This window comes from Cebus imitator, unplaced genomic scaffold (genome assembly GCF_001604975.1).
Source record: "Cebus imitator isolate Cc_AM_T3 unplaced genomic scaffold, Cebus_imitator-1.0 Scaffold327, whole genome shotgun sequence".
NCBI classification, from domain to species: Eukaryota; Metazoa; Chordata; class Mammalia; order Primates; family Cebidae; genus Cebus; species Cebus imitator.
The window spans coordinates 2,484,871-2,499,871 of record NW_016107642.1 but is presented as its reverse complement, the minus strand read 5'-3'; the positions used below and the strand labels follow the sequence as shown (position 1 = coordinate 2,499,871).

At 35.9% G+C, this 15,001-nt stretch overlaps 1 protein-coding gene across 1 annotated transcript in view; it reads right to left on the bottom strand.

Moving 5' to 3' along the window:
- Positions 1–9,582: 9,582 nt before the first annotated feature.
- The window catches only part of LOC108286721 (sodium/calcium exchanger 1), a 36,922-nt gene continuing 31,503 nt past the window's right edge, over positions 9,583–15,001 (bottom strand). The window contains exon 5 of the mRNA XM_037730024.1: positions 9,583–9,596. The gene's annotated coding sequence lies outside the window, so the exon portion shown is untranslated. The remainder of the gene's footprint in view (positions 9,597–15,001) is intronic.

Here is a 15,001-nt window from a genome sequence, read left to right as displayed (position 1 = left end):
TTTGGAATTTAAATTTAGATTAAATTGGTATTTAAAGTTAATCCTCACTGAATATGAAACATTAAAAAGGCAAGCTTAAATATACCAAGCCATTTGGCATTATTTAGTACAGCATGTCAATTCCCTTTATTCAAAAGCAAACCTTTTGCAAAGCAAAAATTCTCCCATTAAACCCAAGCATTAAGAAGAAATAAACTCTTAATTACTTAAGGAAGAAATGCTCTTGCTTCATGGTTATCAGATTATCAATGTAAAGCCAGGGAGCTTTCTCAAGGGCTCATGTTTCAAGAGTTCCAGCCTCTATTCCCCATTCCCCATCCCCCAACCCCACCCCTCACCCCCTTTCTACACAACGGGAGCTAATGTCTCTATCCGTAGCAAAAAAAGACACTACTGACCACAATGCAGGAGTTTAGGTCTTTGCCCACGCTATCCCTGCAGGAGTAAATTCAGTAGAACCCTATAATTCCAAAGCAGTCAAGTCATGGACCATCTGACTCTTTAAATATTCCAGGCAGCCTTGTCAGTAGTCTGGAAGACCTTGCAGTTATAATTTCTTCCCTCTGCCATTCCTCTATTAATACACAGCTAACCTGAATTTCAACATTAGTTTAGACTAGATGAAGAATATTTACTGTGCAAGATTTATAAGGTACACAACCTATTCATAGAAAGCATTCTGGCATCCAAAACACATATGTAACTAATGAATAATAATAGCATTGTCTCTGAAAGCAAGAGCATAAAAATATAGCTATGCAGAAAAATAAACTCCTGACAGTGCCATGTATACCCTAAGAAAGTAAAAAGCTTTTATTGTTTCTGAATATTAGGTGTTACTATTTCTTTTGATAATTTCAAAATGTAACTTTTCATTAATTTAGGTTTATCATGAATTTGCAGATACACTGGTGTCTAGTAGAGAATACTATCCTTAGATTATCAGGATAAAGCAAATCCATAAATTTCAGCCTACTTCTTTTTTTTTTTTTTAAAGACACATGGTCTCACTATGTTGACCAGGTTGGTTTTGAACATCTGGGCTAAAGCAATCCTTCCACCTTGGCCTCTGAAGTACTGGATTACAGCCTTCAGTCCCCGCACCCAGCCTAGCATAATTCTCTATCAGCTTTTACACTTGTCCATCTTTAGTGGAAGAGAGGCTTCTCTGTATACACATCTGACAATGTATCTTTTTTTCTCTGGTTGTGTATGACTATGAGGGTCAAACTGTGGACTATCAACTTTTTAATTCTCACTTGCAAACACTAAGAACCATTTTACATTTCCTCTGTAATGCATCAATTTTGCTGATGCCTTCAGTAAATATGACAATACTTTCTTTTTGCAATAGATACAATGATTTGAAAAAAATACACTTAAATAGATGATTTTATGAAACAGCTATCAAATATGTAAAATTCAGTATCTCCAGAGTTTGTTCACGTTTAGGAAAGAAATCCAAGAAATAATTAATAAATCGTTATTCCTTCACTTGTCTTCCATGTCCTATATTTATTAACAGATAGAATATGGGCTCTAAAGGCCATTGATCTGACTCAGGCTGACATTTCTTGCATTTTCATGATCTGAAAGCAGAACTAGACTATTTCAGCAGTTTGAAGTTGGCACGAGTGCATTGCTTCCTAGCTTGAAATGCATAATTAACCAGAAAGCTAGCTGTTGAGCAGTTAAACAGGCTGTCCAAAAAGGCCCCCATTGCTGTTCAAATGAATGCTGAAAAGTAGGGTGCCACAGTGATTTTTTTTTTATAGACAAGCTACATCCAAGCAATTGACAAAGACTAATTTTCCTTTCTTTTCAAGGCCCATGAAAGCTTACGGATAACAGCAATTATTTCTGTTTGTCAAATACTTGTATCCAGAAGTGGATTTATAATCCCATGAAAATTCTGTAATTCACTGAACCACTGAGTAAGTCCATGCTACTCCCTCTCCCCAGCCCCACAGGATGTAACTCATTTCAAAAGAGGATTGCAGTCAATGATATAAATGAAGCAGTCCTCATAAGGCAGAAGGGGCAAAGTGCCAGGGGAACATGCTTCTTAATTCCCCTAAGAAATATCCCAATTATTGGACAAAGTGCCAAATTTCAGAGCATAAAAGAATTCCATTCTTATTATTGAGTGGAGAAGATGCTAGGGCAAGATTAGTGGTTTAGACTTGGGATGAGACATATACCTACACTTGCTAAAGCAATTTCTGCAAGAAAAATTAAAATAAATATGGGAAACATTATGGATCAAATCCAAGGAAGGTCTTAAATATATATAGTGCTTAAGGAAAGTGCATGAATGTTTCCATACCTCATAAATGGTGTTTTTTAAGAGCATGCCTTTAAAATAAAATGGATGTGTGTCATGATCTAACACTTGTCTCCTTTTCTAGCACATCCTACTAACTAGAATTTTTGGGAGATCCCAAGCCACAGTTCATCTTCCAATTTCCAACAAGGAGAGTGCAGTTCAAATTTTTATTTTTGCACTGCAGCACTTACTTGCATAGTGGTTTATGGCTGGTTTGCCTGTGTTTATTTTTTAGGAATGTTAGAATGGGAAAAATGAGGTAATTCTTTTCAACTGACTTAATCTTTAATGATTTTAATGAGTTCCAGTGTTTATGCTTGAGCTAACAGGTGCCTTATTTTTTTCCTTGGCATTTTTCTTTCTTTCTTCCCCTTTCCTCCTATTCTGGGCAATCCATGCAACTTTCCAACTGTAAAATATTCTGATGGTATGAATAAGCTTTGACCTGAAATCAGTTTCGTATCTAACTGAAATCTAACTTACATTTCCATAAATTTGCCTGCTTTGAAAATGATTAGCATGACTTTGAAAAATCTGTTAGCTGAGTCTCCAAAGACTGCTATATTCTTCACAAAATCATTTTATGTAATATGTCTTCCGTCACTGTATGCTATACATACTGTTGTATGTATAGCATACAGTGACGGAAGACATATTACATAAAATGATTTTGTACATACAACAACATCCTCTTTCTACTGCACTGAACTCCCAAATCGTTTCCACTCATGGAAAAATGCAGTTAATATTGGATACATTTGTTGTCAGTCACCTTTACAAAATGTGCACGTATTCAAATGCATGTAGACACAGATTTCAGGTTTTAAATTCTTCATTTTCTCAAAAATTTAAACGCATAAGCCAAAGATTATATAAAATATGATCTGCCTTTATTTTCTTTTTGTTAGGCAATGTAAAAATAATAGAAGATATCATTGTTTTGAGAGATTTGTGGATTCCTGAACTTTGTAACTTCATGAATGCATATTTTTCCAAGATGCTAGAAGATTCCCCAGGCAATTTTAATAGTTATTTTATTAAATATATATTTATTTATTGTATATATAATGTATATGTAATAAATCAGAAAAATTTAAAACTTATAAATGGGTTGTTGAGGTATCAAAGTGTACAGCTTTTCACTATCAAACAGGCGAGGGTAGGAAAAGGTGCCAACGCATGGTCTAGGGTGAAGGCTAAGAGCAGATGGTATCTAGTAAGCTAGAAGAGGGGAACAGCTTCCCGCATGGACTAAGATCAGTGTGGCAGAGCTGTGGGAACCCAAGGACCTCTGTCACTCAAGGCTGTGTGTGCAGTGTTGAGAGGTCACCACTAAGACAGCAGCGTGGTTCTGCATTTCCAGCCACGCCTACAATCTAACCATTGTCAGCACATCCCCTGTTAGTTTCACGTAAAAGCAACGCTCAGAGATATATGCAGAGGGACCTAACTTATCAAACTTGCCACTTTGGATTGAAACCGTATAGGATACGCATTCCCCATATCTACATCACTTGCTGACTGCATATACATAGCACAGTAACAAGGCAATCCTGTGTTGGGTTCTCTCAATTCCTTCGCCATAGATCTTTTCACTTTGTGATGACAGTGCAGAGTGGACTAAGGACTAGGCTTAGTGGGTTCTAGGTCCAGTTCCACCCCTTTATAAGTGTGTGATCTTAGTATGTCACTCACCAGATTTGTCTGTTTGTTTGTTTTTTTGAGACACAGTCTCACTGTGCTGCTCAGGCTGGAGTGCAATGGTGCAATCCTGAATCACTGCCACCTCCGCCTCCCAGGTTCAAGAGATTCTTCTCTTCATCCTTTACATAAGGGACACAGTAAAACATACTGCGACTGCTTGAGTCTGGGTGAGGGAAGACAGCAATTAGGATACCTTTGAAAAAGTAAGAGTAACGAATAGGTGGCCCAACTTAGGAAACTGAAACTACAATGGCATAGCTTTTAACAAACTTCTACACACAGAAGCAGACCTTCACATATGCAGTGGTGGTAAAACAGCATGAAAGACCTGTATTTTGAAGGGGCCCCAATTAGATATTTAGAATTCATGAATATGATCAACATTTCTTCAAATTCATTATCACTTGCACTTGACTAATTCTCCTATGCTGAAAGATACAGCATTTGAGCAAATTTTAACTGAAGTAATGAATTTCAATATATTGAAATAGAAACAAAGTTAGAGCCATAAGAACCAAAGAAAAATGGAATAGAAAGAAAAATAAGAAAACAACACAAAATGTTCTTGATAACTACATAAGAACGAAAAATGTTGTAATTATACAATATATTTTAAATAATAGTCAATGATTATATTAAATATTGCTTTTGACATTATTACAAACACACCAATTCAAGACAGACCTGTAAAATGCTGCTTTTTCTATAGTCATTTGTATTTTGAGAAAATGAGCCAAAAATACAGGGTCCTTTTCTCAGACAGAACAAATTTCCCTGAAATAGTCAAATTGGTACAGCCTCTGGTATTCATGTGAAAGAACCTATTCGTTGACTAAAATACTTCCGCCAAGTTCTCAATCATATTTTGTTACTGGGGTATATTCTAATTTTTTTTTTCCTATTAGAAAAACAAATCTGTAGATTCAGGTTTCAGAAATACAGCTGGAGTCAAGAAAAAAAAATCAGGATTTCTGTCCTGCATTATAGCCAAAAGATAATGGATTCTTAGGCTCTTTGTCAAGAACTTCCTACTTTAGAATTGTCCAGAGCAAGCTTCTGGACAGAAATAAATTTGAACCCCCCCCAAAGATTCTTAAATTCACAAATGATCAGAAACATTCACACAGAACACCGTATCAGAGCTGCCATTTATCAAGAGCAGGTATGCAGTCATTCCTTGAGAATACTCCAATTCTTACAGCCCAACCTGCGGCTACTGTACAGCCTGCTGAATAGAAAAAGTGTCAGAGGCCGTGGCATATAATGAGGCTGGAGAATGGAAAGGAATAAGAGCAATCGCATGCTCAGGTTTTTGGATATAATCCCAGTAGAAATCGTCTTGTTCAAAATATAGTGAGATACGCATTCCAGTGCCACATCATTCACCATGATCCATCTAAAATGTAGAAGTGGCAGTGAGAATGTAGTCATTTATGTGTGGTCCCCCGACCCTGCTTTGCCTTCAATTTCACTACTATCTGTCAACCAACCAATTAATCTGCTAACTTATTAGTGGTGCTATTGCCTGTCTACCACCCCCACACCACCAAAAATGGAGTTCTGTGAGCTATTTTAAAATAACCTAGTGAATAGGAGCAACCATGGATTAAGAGTGAGAAAGGAAAAGAGGCGGAGGGTGGAGACAAGGAATAGAGGGAAAAAAGAGGCAACTTCTGGAAGCAAATACTAAAGAAAATCTATTAAATAAAAACTTTCAGGTTTAACTTTTTAATAAATTAAGGGATAGAATACATGACTCTTTAAAGTTTTAGGCAATAAATCTTGGAAATGGGTAGTTCGATTATTATAGTACCTCTCTGAGGGAAATGAAAGGATGTAATAACAGAATCAGGCCATCAAAACACTAAACTATCCTGAGTTACCAGAAATACCAGCAAAATATTTCACTATGACCTGTTACTGGACAAATTAGGAGGAAAATAACATTCAATGCTGGGGATCACATTGAAAGTAATTTCAGTTGGTTGGCATTAAAAGTTTTCTAGATGGTGACTAATAAAAGAAGCCCCTATATTCTATCTATAGCTTAATGTATATGAGTACTACAGCAAAGATGAAAACTCTGGAGGTAGTCTATTTGCAAATATTTCAGGGGAAAAACAAAATTGTAAGATTTTCCTATGATGAAAATATAGTCATAATTCTTTTAAATGCATTCATTTATTTTTTAAGATTGAGAAAAAAATGTATTTACATATATAGCATATTTTGAAGTATACACTATAGTTAAATCCGGCTAATTAACATATACTTTACCTCACAGTTATCATTTTTTGTGGCGACACGCTATTTAAACATATCTTTCCACTGTGAGCTTACCTTTAAGTTCTCTTCAAATTTTCGTAAGAATACATTGCATGTCATTTTTTAAAAGTGCTTTCACATACCTTATCTTGTGGTATTTCCATCATAGCACTTTGAGAATTATTTTTACCATTTCTCAGAAAACGAAGTTCAAGAACACATAGCTAAATCAGCCATGCACGTAACACCAGCAAATGGGATTCAAAATGGGATTTTTTTGACCCCACGAACGTGCCCTTTCTATAATACTGCAATACGGCTACAGGCTTGATAAATGATTTTGAAAAATAACTAATTATTTTTAGATTGGAATTGATTTTGGGGCCAGCCTAAAGTTGTCTGGCACTAAGACTTTGGAATGAAATAAATGATCAGTTAAGATAATGCCACAAGGATTTTAAAAAACTAGGTATTATCTATAGCTCAGAAGATAATTTCAAAGAGCATTTAAGAAGAGTTTTGAGCAATAAAAGTTATTATTCAAACCCGGGGACATTTTAAAGGTAACTGATCTAAAGTTAATAATAGCCAGCATAACAGTTTGCACAGAACATACACTCAGCAAATATTAGTAAAAAATTTTAAAGTACTTCCATATATAAGCACTGGTAAGGTTTTCTAACGACCAGTCTCATCAGAAAATTACACATATACATTAGAAATGTAAATTCAGGCAGATTCTCTTAAAATAGCTTTGTGAAAGTTATTAAAAGCCTTGCCATGTCTATACATTTTGGTCTATTTAGTCCAATTTAAGAATTTAGCCCAAAAAACTAATCTAAAATGTGAGTCAAGATATTTTTTGCTTTCTCAAAAATGTTTACTATAATATTATTTATGCATAAACATTAGTTTTAAAAAAAACCTGATAAAAAGATAGGGGCCTCATTAAACAAGTTGTATATATTTAATGAAATAATAGATATTGAGACTTTAAAGAATTTTATTCATATAATGAATAATTCTAGTGCAAACCTTCACAAAAAACGCAAGACCAAAACAAAGGTTATACCTGTACATACTAAAATGTAAAAAGTAGCCATCTCTGGATTGTGAAATTGATCACAGTTTTCTCCTTATCTTTAAAAAATGTCTTATATTGGATATCCTATTTTTATACACACATCTGAGTTATTTTATAATCAATCACTCAACAGTCAAAATTGATTATTTTTACCATGTGTCAGGCATAGTTCTTTTTTGTACATACTATGTAATTTACTTTTCATAAAACTCATTGATATAGAATAATTTATCTTGTCATTATGTGTGGAAACGGCACAGATGTTAAATAACTAGCCCAATATTACCTTCCAAATAAATATTTGAGCTGGGTTTTGAACCAAATGGACAGACTGCAGAACTCATGTTCTTCATGGCATTGCTATACTGTTCATATTACACAGGCTGCTTAGCAATATGTCAAAATATATTAATGTCATGGAGAAAGTGATCTCATGCAACTGTGACCATGTGTATAAAATGCTGTAACCCTTTTGGTGAGATGGCCTGATAGTGTATTAAGTATACTTAACTTACCTCACATAAAACTAGCTTTCATGAATGTGTTACTTCTCCTTCTTGAGAATACAAAAGCTGTTTTACATAGAGGGATATTATATCTCTTTTGTAATCATCTATTTACAACCACTTATAGTATACCAGACACTAGATTAAAAGCTGGAAATAACTAGAAAGTAACAGAATTTGTTGCCATAAATTTAACACAACCTTGGAAGGGGCATGCAGTTTTAATTGAAACGGATTCTTGACCATGGGAATGGAGGGACTACTTTAAGAGCAGAGAGATTCACATTGTTTCCTTGCTAGAATGTGCTTCATAGACACTACTGATTGCATAGATCAAAGACAGCACAAGTAATGTTATTGATTTCAGAAATTCATGGTAAATTCACTGGCTAATATTATGTCCACAAAACCACAGCTGCTAAAATTGCAAAGGCATGAGTCAATCATGATAAAAAATTTAGAGTATTATCATGATAAGCTCAGCTAGGAAGACATCAACATAATTTTCCTATGGATGAAAACTATTGGTGCATAGTTTTGGTATTATCAATTCCATCAAAATGTCCTCTGAAATGTTAAAGTCTAATCTAGGTATTTTTTCTGGTTATCATTGCTGATTTTTAAAATGATCTATTTAAGAATCTTTGCAAGAAAAACCCTTTTTTCTTAATAAAGAAAAAGTCAGGAGGAATTTAGAAGTTAACATTGGTCTGCTTTATATTCTAAACTTGTTTTTTTTCTCTCCAGATTGTATTAGAGTCTTATTTTAAATGCAAGTGACAACATTCATGTCCTGTAGCTTGAGACCTTTACCACATATAATTGCACAGCATGATACAAATTAATGTCTTCTAAGTAGGAGCTCAAAGGCATACAAAGATATATTACATGCCAAGAAGTTTCATTTAATTTCCTTTGTTCATAAGACAAATATTTATATTTACTAATCCATGGATAAATAGAAGCATAACACATGTACATAGAAAAAGACGCAGTATGGTTCTCTTGCAACTATGGGTTGACCCATTACAAGCACATGACAATGTGTCTTAATAGGTGTGCATATAATAAAACAGATTAATTTGCCACCTAACAGTTGCTAAGAAATTCATTTGTTGAGCATATTTTATACGAATAAAAAATATGTAAGAATTATGTGAGAGAAGTAACCCAACATTTAATGGCACCATAATATGAACAACTTAGAAACAGAAAGTCAATACCTTGATTTCTCTAATATAAAAGTATTGCTCATGCTCAAGCATTTTATAAAATAATCAAAGTCATTACAGAACAACTAATGAGTGAAACTGTATTGTTTTCTATCTCTTATTTTCAGTGTTGATTTTGCTGGAAAATAATATCTTAAGACCAAAACTCTGGGAGCTGTTGAGATTTTGGCCACTAAGTCAGCTAGACCATGGGGAAGCAAACATCTGTAGACCACCTGCAGCCACGTATGAGGCCCCTCATGAGACTTAGCAACAGGTGTGTTTCAATGTGATGGTGAGTGTGACCTGTCCCTGGCACACTGGGACCAGCACACAGTGTTATTTGTACATCTGCTGAGTAACACTGAATGTGTGGATAATTAAAGCTCTCAGAAATTATTTTACTTAAGAATATTTTCAAGCTTAATGATTCCAATTCTGTACTTGCATGACTGATTTTTCCTTGTGCTAAATTCTGTATTGTTCTTGCCTTGATTGATCTATCATTATCTGTCACTTGATCAACTAAAATATTACATTCTTTAATTAGGTTTTACGTTTAAATGAGGACTTGTTTTAGTCTCTTGGAGGTTTATTCATTGCTCAGGTACTTTTTCAATAGCTCTTCTCCTGTTTAAAAATCAATAAAAATGATTAATTTGCCATATATTTATGCTAGGTCAATATATTTATTATGGAAACATATAGCTAACTTGATTTGAATTAAATTGGCCTTTGCTAAAGATCAATATTGTTCTTTTTATTCCTACCAAATCATCTTGAAAAACAAATGCTATTGGTTAAATAAGGAAGACAAAGATGCATATTTATAAGACAATAGGTATCAACTGGAGAAAACTCTCTGCAGTTGGCAATATTGGGAAAGAAGGACACAGACAGGTTTACATCATCTGGATACCAAAGAGCATGAACTATACGGCTCAGGAATTTGTTGTAAAAGGGAATGAAAGCGCACTGAAGGACAGGACTCTGAAGAGTGTTCATAGAATGCTGAAGAAGGGTGATGAGGATAGTCTATCAGGCACGGTAAGTTAGAAGTGCACCAATCACTTCTCCAGGCTTGAACAACCAAGTCTAAGAGTCAGATAAGGTAAGACCAGGTCTCAGGGCTGGAGAGGTGGTGATGTTGCTGAAAAAAAATTTGATGTTGCCGAAAAAAAATTTTTTTTTTTAAGGGCTGGGACTTCAGAGTCTCTCTCATTAAAAAAGAAAAAATAATGACATAATTGGTAACTTTTCTGACTGCTGCAGAGGCAACAATTTACTAAGAATCCTACACACCTACTTCACCTGTAACTACAATTTCTCTGAAGGCATAGAAGAAAAATCAATTGTTTTAATCCATATGGAAAAAATAAAGAAAGAAAGAAAACTGCCAATGTGGTTTGACTAGCAAACCACTGGAGTTGTGGCGTAAGCATAATGGATTACCTCTTCCATTACCACTAATCTAATTACTTTCCTCTATCTGTCTTCATTCCAGCAGGCATGTTTACCAGCCAAGCCATATTACAAAAAAGGATTGGATGTGGGTAGGTAAAGCAAACAAATGGAAACATCAAATGCAAAGGCTATCATTTCTGAGGACTACTGCTCTCTTATTCCAAGTGACTCCAAAGAAAAGCAGTCTCCGCCAGGTGCAGCCTGTAAACCCAGCACTTTGGGAGGCCAAGGCAGGTAGATCACCTGAGTTCAGGGGTTCCAGACCAGGCTGGCCAGCATGGCAAAACCCCATTTCCACTAAAAATACAAAAAAAATTTAGCTGGGCATGGTGGCAGGTGCCTGTAATCTCAACTACTTGGGAGGCTGAAGCTTGAACCAGTGAGGCAGAGGTTGCAGTGAGCTGAGATCGTGCCATTGCACTCCAGCCTGGGTGATGGGGCAAGAATCTCCCCCCACCCCTCCCCACACACACAAAAAGAAAGCAATCTCTACTTTTCTGAAAGAGCAAGCACAGAGATGTTCAAATTAGGGTGACTACACCACACTTATTAATTATGTACCTGCATAATTACTAATAGTGCACTCTTTTACTCACAAAAGTGCTCTGATTTGTGCAAGAATTTATATTGCCATCCTAAATACCCTGTGACAGGAATGTCAATTTACATAAAACACTGAAACAAATTTGACAAAATAATGGATCAATCCGTTTCACATATGTAATTCCACAAGATCATAACTTATCAAGACTCACTAAGAAACAAGGATTTAAGCTTCTCTTATTTTTGTTTATATTTGTTGTCTTTCGAAATATTTCTTTTTGGCAAATAACTATATTTTTTTAAAAAAACTAAGGCATAGGGTAATTTAGAAAACAAAAATAAATATCATTTCCTTATACTTTACTGTAAATCTTATTCGGTGTTACACCATTTTTTTAAAAAATATTTTTGCTTTTCCTCAGGACAGCAAACATTTTTGAGATGAAAGACAATCCATACATCATTTACTTTAATGCCTTAGTTTTACTATTAAGAACACTGAAATTCAGAGAAATGAAATGACTCGCCCAAAGCTGCTGGTCTAGTTGGTGGTCAACTAACCAGACTAGTAGTCTAATGAGACAAGCTGCTTCTGGAACCCCTAAATACTTGTTTCCCTCTGCATTCCATTCTGTCTCCTGGATTATATTCTTTATGTATTGTATTGGGTTGGTGCAAAAGGAATTGTTGGTTTTAATTTAAAAGTAATGACAAAACCAGCAACTGCTTTTACACCAATCTAATAGAAGCCTCTTGCCAGAGAGAACTTTATCAAAATCTAGCTTTGCCCTAAGCATCACATTTTCCCTCTGGAAAACGGCAGATCATAAAGTGAAGGGCCAAAAATAAAAATTTCTTAGGCTATTGATATTTCATTGCTTTTTGAAGGTTATACAAAGAGAGTTCTCCCATCGTCAGTTTTGCCATTGTCTTCAGTAGGACCAATTGGTATTTTTATTAATTTTTTATATAACTTTTATTTTCGGTTCGGGGTACATGTGCAGCTTTGTTATACAGGTAAGCTGCGTGTCACGGGGGTTTGGTGGACAGATAATTTCATCATCCAGGTAATAAGCATAGTACCCAATAGATTTTTTTTCTGATCCTCTTCCCTAATATCAAAGAAGAGCAATAACTTTGTGAAGTTTAACCTATGAGACATTATTGGGAATTGCAAACTGACATAAGAAAAACATAATCAACACGTTTCTTAATATTCAATTTAACATAGTATTTTATTGGCTCTCAAAGCAAGTGTTAGGATTAGTTTTGCTGAAAATTTTGAAGTTTTTGTTTCTTTTGTTTTGTTTTTGTTTTTCTGAGACAAGGTCTCACTCTGTCACCCACACTGGAATGCAGTGGTGTGATCACAGCTCACTGCAACCTCGATCTCCCTGGCTCAAGTGATCTTCCCACCTCAGCCTCCTTAGAAGCTGGGACCACAGGCATAAGCCACAGAGATAGAATGAGGACTTAACCCAGGAGAGTATGGCCCCAAACTCTGTGCTCTAAGTCATTAGGTTACCAGCAAAACTGGCTTTTGGATGGCATTGTGTCCACAATGAACGTCTACCATTCACTTTTATTCCATGTTCATGTTTGGGAAGCAAAACGTTTAAAATAAACATAGCTGGAGTGGGGCACACCAATAGTATGGATGGAAATATACATACACATACAAAAGGCAAACACACAGTCGTAAAACAGTAAACTGGAAAACTTTAGGGCCAAAGACTCAGGCCTACTTCAAAATGTCTCAAGTGCTTCATATATAAGAATTGACCATAGAATAATCAAGTAATCAAAACCAGATCAATTTAAGAGAATATAGTTTACAATCGCTACAGAAGGAATGAAATATTGGGAAAGATGTTCCTTCCCTAAAATAATCCAAACCTATAGAGGACACTTAAGTTAACCAAACAACTAACAACCGCAGGATAGTTTAGCTCTAGATATTGCCAGATAAGTATCTGGACTTAATATTCTTTACATTATTTTATATTTGTTTTATTTTGCCCTCCACATTTATATATTCATATTTATTAATGTTCATTATTTCATTATATTAATATTATTCCATTCTACTAGACCATGTGTAGGTCAGATAAATTACTTTCTATAATATATCAGCTTATAGCATCCCTGAAACCACCCCTATAGAGCTCTCTTTTGCATAATAACAACAGCTCAGAAATAGTCTCACCTCTGACCTTTCATCTTTTCTTGGTAATCTGTTTGGCCTCCTTCAATACCATGTTAGGGTATTCTGAGGTGTTAGGCCACATAAGCCTGAGACCCCGAAGACACTGAGCCCCAGCTCATCAGGTTCCTGGCTAAGTAGTTCCAATGTCCTTAGTAGCCTCATTTGTTTATGGCTCAATAAACATACCATTTAGAGAAAGGACTCAGATGTCAGTAACATATGCTTCCTAGTAATGCATAGGATTAAGAAGAAAAGTTGAAGACAAAACTCTTTCCCTACTTCACATTCTCCTGAGTTCATTACTGCTATGAAAAATTAATCAGATTTGAGTTGTTCCTAATCTCTGCTCCTCTGGTCTCCATCAGAGAGGGCAGCCAAACTGTGACAGGTGCTATCTGGGATAGGGACAGGAAAGGAGAGAGAGCCCTGTGATTCTCTTCTGGGGAAAAGCAGGCTTAGGAAGTAAGTTAGTGTTGCTAGAGCAGACAGCAATGCTGACAGCTCATCATCATTCATTCTCAGCTTAAACACCAGTGGCAAGGGCCCCATCAGGTGGCATTGAGAGAAGGAGATCAAAGAAGGCACAGAGAGGCTTTGGGGGTGACTAAACATATACACTGTCATATATGAACATTTGTACATCCATCTCTTCTAGTAAAGCTAGAGGAGATGGCAGAGGCTATGTCTTAGGTACCACTGTAGTCCCAGAACCTTGCAAGGGGCTTGGCATGGGATTGATGCTCATAGAACATTTACTGGAAGCAGGAATCAATGAATAGGACCCCAGCCCTTCTGGATCCTACGGGCTACTTCTGGCTCCTCAAACACACTCAGCCACGTACACTTGATTTCAAGGACAAAGTTGCTGTCTATTTTTAATAAAGAAGCAGCTTGAGTGAATCCCATTTCTATTTCCTTACTCTGATACTGTCTTCTGTTTGCGTGAGCAAGAGTATGGACTAATTCCAGGCTTCAGTTCATTTTAGTCATAGCTGAAGTCTAATCAGGGCTGTATATTCTGTCTCTGTCTCTGTCCCTCCATCTGCCTCCTTTCTTCTCCCCGCTCCTTCTTTCTCTGCCTGCCCCTCCTTTTTACTCACCCTTCCTCCACTTTTTTCTCTGCCTCCTCCATTTTTGCCCCTCTCCTCTCTCTCTCTCTCTCCCCCTCCCCTCCCCCCCCCGGTGATATATGAATTCCAGGCACACAGATATATACACTGAACTGAATAGCTCATTTTTCAAAACCGTGTCAAGTTAAGATTGTAATGGCTAGTGTGCAAGAAGGAAACTTGTCCTTGTAACTTTAGGATTTTTCTTTTTAATTGTGCCCTAAGAATTAAACCCTATACAAATAGGACTTAATTTTACTTTCCCACTTTTTCCTTGATAAATAATAAATTGTGTCGGGGGGGGTAAGCAAATGTTCTTTGTTGAAAGCCAACAGTTTCAGGCGTCTTTTAAAGATTATATTTATAAACACATTGCTATCAGGCTTACTCCAAATAGACCAATAATTTGCCTACATAAGGTAAAAATTAAAATAAAACCACCTTCTTCGAAAACAAATTTGTTGTAGAAACACCTGAACGTTGGTTTTGTGTAAAGTACATTAAAGATGTAATTGGACATTCATGTGATTGTAGGTAGAATTTTTTGCTTGTTCTTTTCCTCCAGAGAGAATGTAATTCAGAA